Source organism: Myxocyprinus asiaticus, chromosome 5, assembly GCF_019703515.2.
Source record: "Myxocyprinus asiaticus isolate MX2 ecotype Aquarium Trade chromosome 5, UBuf_Myxa_2, whole genome shotgun sequence".
In the NCBI taxonomy this organism is placed as follows: Eukaryota; Metazoa; Chordata; class Actinopteri; order Cypriniformes; family Catostomidae; genus Myxocyprinus; species Myxocyprinus asiaticus.
This window is the reverse complement of record NC_059348.1, coordinates 53,998,687-54,015,988: the sequence shown is the minus strand read 5'-3', so window position 1 is coordinate 54,015,988 and position 17,302 is coordinate 53,998,687.

Below are 17,302 nucleotides of genomic sequence, written 5' to 3'. Positions count from 1 at the left end.
AGTGTCGCTATCTAATTGGCTTGGTGTGATTCAATGAGAAACATTTTCTCAGCCAATGGGAGCAATGCTATTTTGAGTGGCGCTATAAAACCTGAGAAGTTCACAGATCTCACACCACATGAGTGCTGTGAGCTCAGAGGAACGCCAGACCTCTGCTGAGTTGCCCAGCGCCTCTGAATCACTTCACAAGCACTTGCATTCAACGCTGGGTAGGAAAACTGACTCACAAAACACAAACACTCTCATGCACCGATGTCATTCTCTTATAACATGGTTTGTTTATCCTTTGGCCCTGGCATGTTCTGGCAAGTTCATCCTGGTTTCTATTAGTACAGAAGACCATGTGACAGTGGTAAAACGAAATGTAATAAAAAGACACTATTGCTAAACAGGTGCATTAAGATAAATGGGTACATGGCACCAAGAAGAATTTGGACACTTAAGTTGCACTTAAAATGTTAAAATAATGGCATTTGCAAAAAGCAAATGGCATTTATTGTAAGTGCAATGACATTCATGCATTTTTCAGTGTTACTCAAAGGCACAGTTCACTCAAAAATAAAAATGTTCTCACTATTTAATCGCCATTATGTTGTTCCAAACCCTTATGCTGTTTATTTTTTTATTTTTTTTATTTTTGTGGAACAAAAAGTATAACATGTGAAGAATTTTTTTGCTTTTCAATACGAGTTTAAATTTATCACGTCTCTCGTCTCTTCGGGTTCTCTTCCAATACCTTTATCTATCATGTATTAAAATTAAACATGGTTTTACTACAGTAACCATATTTTAACCATGATACAACAAAAGTTGTACAACTACATTTTTTTCCCCCTTTGGTTATAGTTTTACTACAATATAACAATTGAACTATAGTTACTGTAGTAAAGCTATGGTAAGTTTGGTGGTTACAGTTTTACTACAAATACAAAAGTTGAACTATAGTTACTCTAGAAAAGCTATGGTAAGTTTTCTGGTTATAATTATACTACAATATTTGAACTATAGTTACTGTAGTAAAGCTATGGTAAATTTTGTGGTTATAGATTTAATACAAACATAATATTTGAAAAAAAAAAATCTGCAGAAAAGCCATGTTTTTTTTCTGGATCTATTTTTACTACAAATACAATATTTGAACTCTAGCTACTCTAGTAAAGCCATGGTAAGTTTTCTGGTTATAGTTTTACTACAAATACAATATTTGAACTCTAGTTACTCTAGTAAAGCTATGGTAAGTTTTCTGGTTATAGTTTTACTACAAATACAATATTTGAACTCTAGTTACTCTAGTAAAGCTATGGTAAGTTTTCTGGTTATAGTTTTACTACAAATACAATATTTGAACTCTAGTTACTCTAGTAAAGCTATGGTAAGTTTTCTGGTTATAGTTTTACTACAAATACAATATTTGAACTATAGTTACTGTAGTAAATCTATGGTAAATTTTCTGGTTATAGTTTTACTACAAATACAATATTTGAACTCTAGTTACTGTAGTAAAGCCATGGTAAGTTTTCTGGTTATAGTTTTACTACAAATACAATATTTGAACTCTAGTTACTCTAGTAAAGCTATGGTAAGTTTTCTGGTTATAGTTTTACTACAAATACAATATTTGAACTATAGTTACTGTAGTAAATCTATGGTAAATTTTGTGGTTATAGTTTTACTACAAATACAATATTTGAACTCTAGTTACTCTAGTAAAGCTATGGTAAATTTTCTGGTTATAGTTTTACTACAAATACAATAGTTGAACTCTAGTTACTGTAGTAAAGCCATGGTAAGTTTTGTGGTTATAGTTTTACTACAAATACAATATTTGAACTATAGTTACTGTAGTAAAGCCATGGTAAGTTTTCTGGTTATAGTTTTACTACAAATACAATATTTGAACTATAGTTACTGTAGTAAATCTTTGGTAAATTTTCTGGTTATAGTTTTACTACAAATACAATATTTGAACTATAGTTACTGTAGTAAAGCTATGGTAAGTTTTCTGGTTACAGTTTTACTACAAATACAATATTTGAACTATAGTTACTGTAGTAAAGCTATGGTACATTTTGTGGTTATAGTTTTACTACAAATACAATATTTGAACTATAGTTACTGTAGTAAAGCTATGGTAAATTTTCTGGTTATAGTTTTACTACAAATACAATATTTGAACTATAGTTACTGTAGTAAAGCTATGGTACATTTTGTGGTTATAGTTTTACTACAAATACAATATTTGAACTATAGTTACTGTAGTAAATCTATGGTAAATTTTCTGGTTATAGTTTTACTACAAATACAATATTTGAACTATAGTTACTGTAGTAAAGCCATGGTAAATTTTGTGGTTATAGTTTTACTACAAATACAATATTTGAACTATAGTTACTGTAGTAAAGCTATGGTAAATTTTCTGGTTATAGTTTTACTACAAATACAATATTTGAACTATAGTTACTGTAGTAAATCTATGGTAAATTTTGTGGTTATAGTTTTACTACAAATACAATATTTGAACTCTAGTTACTCTAGTAAAGCTATGGTAAGTTTTCTGGTTATAGTTTTACTACAAATACAATATTTGAACTATAGTTACTGTAGTAAAGCCATGGTAAATTTTCTGGTTATAGTTTTACTACAAATACAATATTTGAACTCTAGTTACTCTAGTAAAGCTATGGTAAATTTTCTGGTTATAGTTTTACTACAAATACAATATTTGAACTATAGTTACTCTAGTAAAGCTATGGTAAGTTTTCTGGTTATAGTTTTACTACAAATACAATATTTGAACTATAGTTACTGTAGTAAATCTATGGTAAATTTTCTGGTTATAGTTTTACTACAAATACAATATTTGAACTCTAGTTACTCTAGTAAAGCTATGGTAAGTTTTCTGGTTATAGTTTTACTACAAATACAATATTTGAACTATAGTTACTCTAGTAAAGCTATGGTAAATTTTGTGGTTATATTTGTACTACAAATACAATAGTTGAACTATAGTTACTCTAGTAAAGCTATGGTAAGTTTTCTGGTTATAGTTTTACTACAAATACAATATTTGAACTATAGTTACTGTAGTAAAGCTATGGTACATTTTGTGGTTATAGTTTTACTACAAATACAATATTTGAACTATAGTTACTGTAGTAAAGCTATGGTAAATTTTCTGGTTATAGTTTTACTACAAATACAATATTTGAACTATAGTTACTGTAGTAAAGCTATGGTAAGTTTTCTGGTTATAGTTTTACTACAAATACAATATTTGAACTATAGTTACTGTAGTAAATCTATGGTAAATTTTGTGGTTATAGTTTTACTACAAATACAATATTTGAACTATAGTTACTGTAGTAAAGCTATGGTAAATTTTGTGGTTATAGTTTTACTACAAATACAATATTTGAACTATAGTTACTGTAGTAAAGCTATGGTAAGTTTTGTGGTTATAGTTTTACTACAAATACAATATTTGAACTATAGTTACTGTAGTAAAGCTATGGTAAATTTTGTGGTTATAGTTTTACTACAAATACAATATTTGAACTATAGTTACTGTAGTAAAGCTATGGTAAATTTTGTGGTTATAGTTTTACTACAAATACAATATTTGAACTATAGTTACTGTAGTAAAGCTATGGTAAATTTTGTGGTTATAGTTTTACTACAAATACAATATTTGAACTATAGTTACTGTAGTAAAGCTATGGTACAGTTTTGTGGTTATAGTTTTACTACAAATACAATATTTGAACTATAGTTACTGTAGTAAAGCTATGGTAAATTTTGTGGTTATAGTTTTACTACAAATACAATATTTGAACTATAGTTACTGTAGTAAAGCTATGGTAAGTTTTGTGGTTATAGTTTTACTACAAATACAATATTTGAACTATAGTTACTGTAGTAAAGCTATGGTAAATTTTCTGGTTATAGTTTTACTACAAATACAATATTTGAACTATAGTTACTGTAGTAAAGCTATGGTAAATTTTGTGGTTATAGTTTTACTACAAATACAATATTTGAACTATAGTTACTGTAGTAAAGCTATGGTAAATTTTCTGGTTATAGTTTTACTACAAATACAATATTTGAACTATAGTTACTGTAGTAAAGCCATGGTAAGTTTTCTGGTTATAGTTTTACTACAAATACAATATTTGAACTATAGTTACTGTAGTAAAGCTATGGTAAGTTTTCTGGTTATAGTTTTACTACAAATACAATATTTGAACTATAGTTACTGTAGTAAAGCTATGGTAAGTTTTGTGGTTATAGTTTTAATACAAATACAATATTTGAACTATAGTTACTGTAGTAAAGCTATGGTAAATTTTGTGGTTATAGTTTTACTACAAATACAATAGTTGAACTATAGTTACTCTAGTAAAGCTATGGTAAATTTTGTGGTTATAGTTTTACTACAAATACAATATTTGAACTATAGTTACTGTAGTAAAGCTATGGTAAGTTTTGTGGTTATAGTTTTAATACAAATACAATATTTGAACTATAGTTACTGTAGTAAATCTATGGTAAGTTTTGTGGTTATAGTTTTACTACAAATACAATATTTGAACTATAGTTACTGTAGTAAAGCTATGGTAAGTTTTCTGGTTACAGTTTTACTACAAATACAATATTTGAACTATAGTTACTGTAGTAAAGCTATGGTAAATTTTGTGGTTATAGTTTTACTACAAATACAATATTTGAACTATAGTTACTGTAGTAAAGCTATGGTAAATTTTCTGGTTATAGTTTTACTACAAATACAATATTTGAACTATAGTTACTGTAGTAAAGCTATGGTAAGTTTTCTGGTTATAGTTTTACTACAAATACAATATTTGAACTATAGTTACTGTAGTAAAGCTATGGTAAGTTTTCTGGTTATAGTTTTACTACAAATACAATATTTGAACTATAGTTACTGTAGTAAAGCCATGGTAAGTTTTGTGGTTATAGTTTTACTACAAATACAATATTTGAACTATAGTTACTCTAGTAAAGCTATGGTAAATTTTTTTGGTTATAGTTTTACTACAAATACAATAGTTGAACTCTAGTTACTCTAGTAAAGCCATGGTAAGTTTTGTGGTTATAGTTTTACTACAAATACAATATTTGAACTATAGTTACTGTAGTAAAGCCATGGTAAGTTTTCTGGTTATAGTTTTACTACAAATACAATATTTGAACTCTAGTTACTCTAGTAAAGCCATGGTAAATTTTCTGGTTACAGTTTTACTACAAATACAATATTTGAACTATAGTTACTGTAGTAAAGCCATGGTAAATTTTGTGGTTATAGTTTTACTACAAATACAATATTTGAACTATAGTTACTGTAGTAAAGCCATGGTAAGTTTTCTGGTTATAGTTTTACTACAAATACAATATTTGAACTATAGTTACTGTAGTAAAGCTATGGTAAGTTTTCTGGTTACAGTTTTACTACAAATACAATATTTGAACTCTAGTTACTCTAGTAAAGCTATGGTAAGTTTTCTGGTTACAGTTTTACTACAAATACAATATTTGAACTATAGTTACTGTAGTAAAGCCATGGTAAGTTTTGTGGTTACAGTTTTACTACAAATACAATATTTGAACTATAGTTACTGTAGTAAAGCCATGGTAAGTTTTGTGGTTACAGTTTTACTACAAATACAATATTTGAACTATAGTTACTGTAGTAAATCTATGGTAAATTTTGTGGTTATAGTTTTACTACAAATACAATATTTGAACTATAGTTACTGTAGTAAAGCCATGGTAAATTTTCTGGTTATAGTTTTACTACAAATACAATATTTGAACTATAGTTACTGTAGTAAAGCTATGGTAAATTTTGTGGTTATAGTTTTACTACAAATACAATATTTGAACTATAGTTACTGTAGTAAAGCCATGGTAAATTTTCTGGTTATAGTTTTACTACAAATACAATATTTGAACTCTAGTTACTGTAGTAAAGCTATGGTAAATTTTGTGGTTATAGTTTTACTACAAATACAATATTTGAACTATAGTTACTGTAGTAAAGCTATGGTAAATTTTCTGGTTATAGTTTTACTACAAATACAATATTTGAACTATAGTTACTGTAGTAAAGCCATGGTAAATTTTCTGGTTATAGTTTTACTACAAATACAATATTTGAACTATAGTTACTGTAGTAAAGCTATGGTAAATTTTCTGGTTATAGTTTTACTACAAATACAATAATTGAACTATAGTTACTCTAGTAAAGCCATGGTAAATTTTCTGGTTACAGTTTTACTACAAATACAATATTTGAACTATAGTTACTGTAGTAAAGCTATGGTAAGTTTTCTGGTTACAGTTTTACTACAAATACAATATTTGAACTATAGTTACTGTAGTAAAGCCTATGGTAAATTTTGTGGTTATAGTTTTACTACAAATACAATATTTGAACTATAGTTACTGTAGTAAAGCTATGGTAAGTTTTGTGGTTATAGTTTTACTACAAATACAATATTTGAACTATAGTTACTGTAGTAAAGCTATGGTAAGTTTTGTGGTTATAGTTTTACTACAAATACAATATTTGAACTATAGTTACTGTAGTAAAGCTATGGTAAGTTTTGTGGTTATAGTTTTACTACAAATACAATATTTGAACTATAGTTACTGTAGTAAAGCTATGGTAAATTTTGTGGTTATAGTTTTACTACAAATACAATATTTGAACTATAGTTACTGTAGTAAAGCTATGGTACATTTTGTGGTTATAGTTTTACTACAAATACAATATTTGAACTATAGTTATTGTAGTAAAGCTATGGTAAGTTTTGTGGTTATAGTTTTACTACAAATACAATATTTGAACTATAGTTACTGTAGTAAAGCTATGGTAAGTTTTGTGGTTATAGTTTTACTACAAATACAATATTTGAACTATAGTTACTGTAGTAAAGCTATGGTAAGTTTTGTGGTTATAGTTTTACTACAAATACAATATTTGAACTATAGTTACTGTAGTAAAGCTATGGTAAGTTTTGTGGTTATAGTTTTACTACAAATACAATATTTGAACTATAGTTACTGTAGTAAAGCTATGGTAAGTTTTGTGGTTATAGTTTTACTACAAATACAATATTTGAACTATAGTTACTGTAGTAAAGCTATGGTAAGTTTTGTGGTTATAGTTTTACTACAAATACAATATTTGAACTATAGTTACTGTAGTAAAGCTATGGTAAGTTTTGTGGTTATAGTTTTACTACAAATACAATATTTGAACTATAGTTACTGTAGTAAAGCTATGGTAAGTTTTCTGGTTATAGTTTTACTACAAATACAATATTTGAACTATAGTTACTGTAGTAAAGCTATGGTAAGTTTTGTGGTTATAGTTTTACTACAAATACAATATTTGAACTATAGTTACTGTAGTAAAGCTATGGTAAATTTTCTGGTTATAGTTTTACTACAAATACAATATTTGAACTATAGTTACTGTAGTAAAGCCATGGTAAGTTTTGTGGTTATAGTTTTACTACAAATACAATATTTGAACTATAGTTACTGTAGTAAAGCTATGGTAAATTTTCTGGTTATAGTTTTACTACAAATACAATATTTGAACTATAGTTACTGTAGTAAAGCTATGGTAAGTTTTGTGGTTATAGTTTTACTACAAATACAATATTTGAACTATAGTTACTGTAGTAAAGCTATGGTAAGTTTTCTGGTTATAGTTTTACTACAAATACAATATTTGAACTATAGTTACTGTAGTAAAGCTATGGTAAGTTTTCTGGTTATAGTTTTACTACAAATACAATATTTGAACTATATTTACTGTAGTAAAGCTATGGTAAGTTTTGTGGTTATAGTTTTACTACAAATACAATATTTGAACTATAGTTACTGTAGTAAAGCTATGGTAAATTTTCTGGTTATAGTTTTACTACAAATACAATATTTGAACTATAGTTACTGTAGTAAAGCCATGGTAAATTTTCTGGTTATAGTTTTACTACAAATACAATATTTGAACTATAGTTACTGTAGTAAAGCCTATGGTAAATTTTGTGGTTATAGTTTTACTACAAATACAATATTTGAACTATAGTTACTGTAGTAAAGCCATGGTAAGTTTTTCTGGCTGCTAGTTTTTACTACAAATACAATATTTGAACTCTAGTTACTCTAGTAAAGCCATTGTAAATGTTGTGGTTATAGTTTTACTACAAATACAATATTTGAACTATAGTTACTGTAGTAAATCTATGGTACATTTTGTGGTTATAGTTTTACTACAAATACAATATTTGAACTATAGTTACTGTAGTAAAGCTATGGTAAATTTTGTGGTTATAGTTTTACTACAAATACAATATTTGAACTATAGTTACTGTAGTAAAGCTATGGTAAGTTTTGTGGTTATAGTTTTACTACAAATACAATATTTGAACTATAGTTACTGTAGTAAAGCTATGGTAAGTTTTGTGGTTATAGTTTTACTACAAATACAATATTTGAACTATAGTTACTGTAGTAAAGCTATGGTAAATTTTGTGGTTATAGTTTTACTACAAATACAATATTTGAACTATAGTTACTGTAGTAAAGCTATGGTAAGTTTTGTGGTTATAGTTTTACTACAAATACAATATTTGAACTATAGTTACTGTAGTAAAGCTATGGTAAGTTTTGTGGTTATAGTTTTACTACAAATACAATATTTGAACTATAGTTACTGTAGTAAAGCTATGGTAAGTTTTGTGGTTATAGTTTTACTACAAATACAATATTTGAACTATAGTTACTGTAGTAAAGCTATGGTAAGTTTTGTGGTTATAGTTTTACTACAAATACAATATTTGAACTATAGTTACTGTAGTAAAGCTATGGTAAGTTTTGTGGTTATAGTTTTACTACAAATACAATATTTGAACTATAGTTACTGTAGTAAAGCTATGGTAAGTTTTGTGGTTATAGTTTTACTACAAATACAATATTTGAACTATAGTTACTGTAGTAAAGCTATGGTAAGTTTTGTGGTTATAGTTTTACTACAAATACAATATTTGAACTATAGTTACTGTAGTAAAGCTATGGTAAATTTTGTGGTTATAGTTTTACTACAAATACAATATTTGAACTATAGTTACTGTAGTAAAGCTATGGTAAATTTTGTGGTTATAGTTTTACTACAAATACAATATTTGAACTATAGTTACTGTAGTAAAGCTATGGTAAATTTTCTGGTTATAGTTTTACTACAAATACAATATTTGAACTATAGTTACTGTAGTAAATCTATGGTAAATTTTCTGGTTATAGTTTTACTACAAATACAATATTTGAACTATAGTTACTGTAGTAAAGCCATGGTAAGTTTTGTGGTTATAGTTTTACTACAAATAAAAAAGTTGAACTATAGTTACTCTAGTAAAGCTATGGTAAATGTTTTTGGTTATAGTTTTACTACAAATACAATAGTTGAACTCTAGTTACTCTAGTAAAGCTATGGTAAGTTTTGTGGTTATAGATTTACTACAAACATAATATTTGAAAAAATATTTCTGCGGAAAAACCATGTTTTTTTCTGCTTACTGTTTTTACTACAAATACAATAGTTGAACTCTAGTTACTCTAGTAAAGCCATGGTAAATGTTTAATTATAGTTTTACTACAAATACAATATTTGAACTATAGTTACTGTAGTGAAGTCATGGTAAATTTTGTGGTTATAGTTTTACTACAAATATAATATTTGAACTATAGTTACTGTAGTAAAGCCATGGTAAGTTTTGTGGTTATAGTTTTACTACAAATACAATATTTGAACTATAGTTACTGTAGTAAAGCTATGGTAAATTTTGTGGTTATAGTTTTACTACAAATACAATATTTGAACTATAGTTACTGTAGTAAAGCTATGGTAAATTTTGTGGTTATAGTTTTACTACAAATACAATATTTGAACTATAGTTACTGTAGTAAAGCCATGGTAAGTTTTGTGGTTATAGTTTTACTACAAATACAATATTTGAACTATAGTTACTGTAGTAAAGCCATGGTAAATTTTCTGGTTATAGTTTTACTACAAATACAATATTTGAACTATAGTTACTGTAGTAAATCTATGGTAAATTTTGTGGTTATAGATTTACTACAAATACAATATTTGAACTATAGTTACTGTAGTAAAGCCATGGTAAATTTTCTGGTTATAGTTTTACTACAAATACAATATTTGAACTATAGTTACTGTAGTAAATCTATGGTAAATTTTGTGGTTATAGATTTACTACAAACATAATATTTGAACATATAGTTATCTGTAGTAAAGCTATGGTAAGTTTTCTGGTTATAGTTTTACTACAAATACAATATTTGAACTATAGTTACTGTAGTAAAGCTATGGTAAATTTTGTGGTTATATTTGTACTACAAATACAATAGTTGAACTATAGTTACTGTAGTAAAGCTATGGTAAATTTTCTGGTTATAGTTTTACTACAAATACAATATTTGAACTATAGTTACTGTAGTAAAGCCATGGTAAATTTTCTGGTTATAGTTTTACTACAAATACAATATTTGAACTATAGTTACTGTAGTAAAGCCATGGTAAATTTTCTGGTTATAGTTTTACTACAAATACAATAGTTGAACTATAGTTACTCTAGTAAAGCTATGGTAAATTTTGTGGTTATAGATTTACTACAAACATAATATTTGAAAAAATATTTCTGCGGAAAAACCATGTTTTTTCTGCTGCTGTTTTTACTACAAATACAATAGTTGAACTCTAGTTACTCTAGTAAAGCCTTGGTAAATGTTTAATTATAGTTTTACTACAAATAAAATATTTGAACTACAGTAATTGTATTGAAGTCATGGTAAATTTTGTGATTAAAGTTTTACTACAAATATAATAGTTGAACTATAGTTATTGTAATAAAGCCATGGTATGTTATGTGGTTATAGTTTTACTACAAATACAATATTTGAAATATAGTTACTGTAGTAAAGCAATGGTAAGTTTTATGGTTATAGTTTTACTACAAATACAATAACTGAACTATAGTTACTGTAGTAAATCTATGGTAAAATTTGTGGTTATAGTTTTACTACAAATACAATATTTGAACTATCGTTACTCTAGTAAAGCTATGGTACATTTTGTGATTAAAGTTTTACTACAAATATAATAGTTGAACTATAGTTATTCTAATAAAGCCATTGTAAAGTTTGTGGATATAGTTTTACTACAAATAAAATATTTGAACTATAGTTACTGTAGTAAAGCCATGGTAAATTTTCTGGTTATAGTTTTACTACAAATACAATATTTGAACTATAGTTACTGTAGTAAAGCTATGGTAAGTTTTCTGGTTATAGTTTTACTACAAATACAATATTTGAACTATAGTTACTGTAGTAAAGCCATGGTAAGTTTTGTGGTTATAGTTTTACTACAATATTTGAACTATAGTTACTGTAGTAAATCTATGGTAAATTTTGTGGTTATAGTTTTACTACAAATACAATATTTGAACTATAGTTACTGTAGTAAAGCTATGGTAAATTTTGTGGTTATAGTTTTACTACAAATACAATATTTGAACTATAGTTACTGTAGTAAAGCTATGGTAAATTTTGTGGTTATAGATTTACTACAAACATAATATTTGAAAAAAAAAACATCTGCAGAAAAGCCATGTTTTTTTTCTGGATCTATTTTTACTACAAATACAATATTTGAACTCTAGCTACTCTAGTAAAGCTATGGTAAATTTTGTGGTTATATTTGTACTACAAATACAATAGTTGAACTATAGTTACTGTTGTAAAGCTATGGTAAATTTTCTGGTTATAGTTTTACTACAAATACAATATTTGAACTATAGTTACTGTAGTAAAGCCATGGTAAGTTTTGTGGTTATAGTTTTACTACAATATTTGAACTATAGTTACTGTAGTAAATCTATGGTAAATTTTGTGGTTATAGTTTTACTACAAATACAATATTTGAACTATAGTTACTGTAGTAAAGCTATGGTAAATTTTGTGGTTATAGTTTTACTACAAATACAATATTTGAACTATAGTTACTGTAGTAAAGCCTATGGTAAATTTTGTGGTTATAGTTTTACTACAAACATAATATTTGAACTACAATACATCTGCAGAAAAGCCATGGTTTATTTCTGTGATCTATAATTTTACTACAAATACAATATTTGAACTCTAGCTACTCTAGTAAAGCTATGGTAAATTTTGTGGTTATATTTGTACTACAAATACAATAGTTGAACTATAGTTACTGTTGTAAAGCTATGGTAAATTTTCTGGTTATAGTTTTACTACAAATACAATATTTGAACTATAGTTACTGTAGTAAAGCCATGGTAAATTTTCTGGTTATAGTTTTACTACAAATACAATATTTGAACTATAGTTACTGTAGTAAAGCCTTGGTAAATTTTGTGGTTATAGATTTACTACAAACATAATATTTGAAAAAATATTTCTGCGGAAAAACCATGTTTTTTTCTGCTGCTGTTTTTACTACAAATACAATAGTTGAACTCTAGTTACTCTAGTAAAGCCATTGTAAATGTTGTGGTTATAGTTTTACTATAAATACAATATTTGAACTATAGTTGCTGTAAGAAAGCCATGGTAAGTTTTGTGGTTATAGTTTTACTACAAATACAATAGTTGAACTGTAGTTACTGTAGGTAAATCATGGTTCATTCTTGAAAGAGATGAATAAAGGTATTGCAAGGGAATGCAAAACGTTTTTTAGAAAATACAATTCCTCCATGTCCTCTAGATGCTCTGTAGATTTCAGAGCTTCTGCAAAGAGAAAAATTATCAGTGAACCATGACTTAAATTTCCATCCATTCCTCACACAAAACTAGCTAATGGCTTCAAAATATTTATTTTAGAATACATCATTTTATGTTCCCTTTAGAAGAAAGTCATTGATATATATTTGGATTGACATGAGGGTGAGTACATGATGATGAACTATTCTTTTAATAGTTCTATAAACTGAGGTTAGTGATAAACCAAAAAGGCTATGATTGCCTCAACTGGCAGTATAGTAAATTAAGCAACGACTTGAATATGGAATTGACTTGGTGTCCAGTATGTGGACAAGTTGTGAACATACCATTACATGTCAGAGTTTTCTGTCATTTATGCAAGGGCAAAGCATGGCTACAGGTCCAAAAATATCTCGTGCCATTCCTTTATGAGAGCACAAGAGGCCGAGCAGCCTTGGCACGCTGGCGGAATTCTGTAATTAGCACACGCCGCTCTGAGACAAAAGGACTGCCAAGGGTCAGAAGGGAAGCAGAACAATCCTACAGCCTGAGCACATTCCAAAAAAAGCCGACGTGTAGGAATCACAGGTCCATAAGACTCCTTCATATTATACTGCGACATGGTGAGTCACCTCGGCTAAAAGAGGAAGATGACATAAACGCCGGGTTTGGAAAATGCATGGTCACCAAAGAGACCAAAAGAACGTTCAGCTCAAACCAGGAGCGCCGGTTGATTGTTGGTTTGTGACTGATTTAGTGCAAAATTTAAAAGAATAGTTCACCCAAAAAGTAAAATTGTGTCATCATTTACTCCCCTTCATATCATTCCAAACCTGTATGACTGATATAAGAAAGCAAATTATATTTGGGGTTGGAATGACATGAGGTGAGTAAATGATGACAAAAATTTCATTTTTGGGGAAGGTGTCCTTGATATCTTAGCACAGATATCTAGTTAAGATTTACCAGCCACCATCTCTGCTCCACATGTACGAATCCCATTGAGAATTCTAAAGTACTTCACATACAATTATTAATACATGAGCAAACACAAGACAGAAAGAGTTTGCCTTTAAATACACACCGTCAGGATGTTATTCAGTCAGTCTTTGAGTGGGTGGTCCGTTATTTAAAGGAATAAACACTCACTTTACATCCATTTTCTCTCTTGGTGGTCGCTCTGAGAGAACGTATTTGTGAGAGCTTGGGAAACGGCCACTCTTTTCCATCTTAAAGTTAGAAGCAAAAGTTCCTTAAACGTTGGGTTAGCTAGATTAGAACAATCCCCCACCAACCCATCATTAGTGGGATCGCAGAAACGCGCCACACCCAAGCGAGATGTTTCCGGCACCCTCTAAAAATGGCGGCCTGATGATGGGTTCGGGGTTGAATAAGCGAGGGGTACCTTGTGTTTTGCTGCTCATGTGTTTAAGCCACATGCACACAGGAAAGTGAATCACACGCTCATGTTTGTGGCTTCATTCTACTCAGACATTTTTACAAACGTTGTAAAAACATCTCGGGCCACCCGCAAAGGCCACATAGAGCCATTGAGCTACATTTATTACATAAGAGAAATATGTAAAACAGCAAACAAAGTGAGACTTACGCTTCTCAGGGATCTCTTGAATATCTCAATTGTTTCTCTTAGACACTAATGGGATTAAAAGGAGAGCAAATGGAGATATTTGTTTACAGCTGATTTCTATCCAGAGAAAAAGACCACAGTAATCTCACATTTGTCTCTTCTAGAGTTTCAGAAGAGATCTCAACAATGTCTCAAACTGTGCTCAGGTTTGACCAAGATACCAAAGTCTGCAAGCAAAAGTCATTTTTCATCGAATTCTTCCAAGAGCAAAGGATCCAACCAATGCTTTCCATACTAATTTATAGCTCTGTATCTGCATCTATTTCTATTCCCCCTAAGGATTTTTAGGAGAAACATTTGAGACAACTTTTATGAGTATTTCTTCAACTTCGGACACTTTTATGTCCCAGAGGTTGATTTTTATAAAAACTAACACACACACACACACACACACACACATATATATATATATATTTTTTGTTTTTTGTTTTTTTGTTATATGTCTTTTATATATTGTCTCATGAAAACTGACTTGAAACTTTTTACCAGGCCTTTATCATTAAATTTTTGGTATTTTTTAAATACCTTTCATTTTTAGTCTTGTCCCAGACCTTGACTTTCAATATTAAACTATGAAAATCCATTATAAAAATACAAATTATTACATGTTTAAAAATAAAATCATCCAAGCAACAAGTGAAAAAAACATAAACCATTTCAATATTTATTGTGTGAAAATTATTTCTATTGTTGTGCCATCATTTCCACCACAACAAACAATTTTGCCTCTAATAAAGTGTTCAAAATGAGTGTACTTCTTAACCAAGTGAACAAAAGCGTCAGTGCATGCTTGAGATGAAATTTGAGACAAAACAAAGAAAAATCAATCACTTGAGAGCAGAATATTTTTATTGGGCGTCATTTCAAATCAAGCTGTAATTTTGGCAGATTACGTAAAAAGTGTTAAAATAATACACTCACTGAGCACTTTATTAGGTACACCTGTACACCTACTTATTCATGCGATTATCTAATCAGCCAATTGTGTGGCAGCAGTGCAGTGCATAAAATCATGCAGATACGGGTCAGGAGCTTCAGTTAATGTTCACATCAACCATCAGAATGGGGAAAAAATGTGATCTCAGTGATTTGGACCATGGCATGACTGTCGGTGCCAGACGGGTATTTCTGTAACTGCTGATCTCCTGGGATTTTCACACACAACAGTCTCTAGAGTTTACTCAGAATGGTGCCAAAAACAAAAAAACAGCCAGTGAGTGGCAGTTCTGCGGACGGAAACACCTTGCTGATGAGAGAGGTCAACAGAGATTGACCAGACTGGTTTGAGCTGACAGAAAGGCTACAGTAACTCAGATAACCACTCTGTACAATTGTGTTGAGAAGAATATCATCTCAGAATGCACAACATGTTGAACCTTAAGGCGGATGAGCTACAACAGCAGAAGACCATGTTGGGCACTTTATTAGGATCATAGTGTTCCTTATAAAGTGCTCAGCGAGTGTAGTTATTATGTGTATTTATCATCCATAAAATGTTATCTGTGAAATTAGCCTTAGAAAGACAAAGCAGTCGGATATTTTATTTGAAATCCTTAAAAATGTCATTTTCATCAGCATCATTTCCAGCACAGAATTCTATTAAACAAAATACAGAATTTGAGATGTACTGGAAATTACACTGTGGTGGGAATTTATGACAAGAAATGACATAAATCGTAAGTGATGCAGCACATTTAATGTTGGACATTGTTAGTAGGCAAATAAAACAATCTTCTGGGTTGATCATGATGTAAGATCAGCAGTTCAGATATTATAATCATTAATAAATTAAGGTTAAGAGCCGTTGAGGTGAGATGGAAAGAATCAGGTGTCACCACCGGACTCACAAGCATCCTGTTATTCAGCCTTTCTTAAACCTTAAACTAAATGTATGAAACTTGTTGAGTCATTTTTGAGCCAAGAAAGCAGGCATGGTGTTTCTAGAAGTGTGTGTGTGTGTGTGTGTTACCCTGCAGCTGTTTTGCAATCAAAAACTTTCTCTGCTGTTTCCACTGAGGAACACTTCTGAAAGTACATGCACGAGTGAAACACGACCAACGTTAAACCGCACAGCATGTCATTATACATCTACCTGTCACTGGTTATGGTTTGAGGATATATTCAAACTGCTCTCCGTTTGAAAACACGTGTGAGCTTTTGTTTTGGGCAAAATAAAACCGTGGCAACCACGGGAAAAACTCTGCGGCCCGTACAGTTGTCCATATGTTCATGAGTGTGTTAGCATGTGTGTGGGGTTCTTAAGAGGGAGTTCATCATTATCAGTTCTCATGATTTACTTACCTTTAAGCCATCCCAGATGTGTATGACTTTCCTTCTTCAGCAGAACCGAAGTGAAGATTTTTATAAGCACATTTCAGCTCTGCATGTCCATACAATGCATGTAAATGGGTGCCATCAGGCTGCTGGCTGTTTGATGGTCCAAAAGTCATATTTAGGCAGCATAAAAGTAATCCACATGACTCCAGTCGATCAGATAATCTCTTCTGTAGCAAACCGATAGGTTGATGGAAGAAACAAATCGATCATTAAACGTTTTTAACTTTAAATCGTTGATTTCGCCAGGCGCTGGGAAGCTGTTTGAAATGAACTAACTCTCATGTGACTGTCAGGAAGCAATTTTTCAAAAGTTAATAAAGTTTTAAATATCAATTTATTTTTTATGCAGACGTAACGATTCGGTTTAGAAGACATTCGTTGATCGACTGCAGTCGTGTGGATTACTTTTATGCTGCCTAAATATGACTTTTGGACCGTCAAACAGCCAGCAGCCTGTTGGCACCCATTTACATGCATTGTATG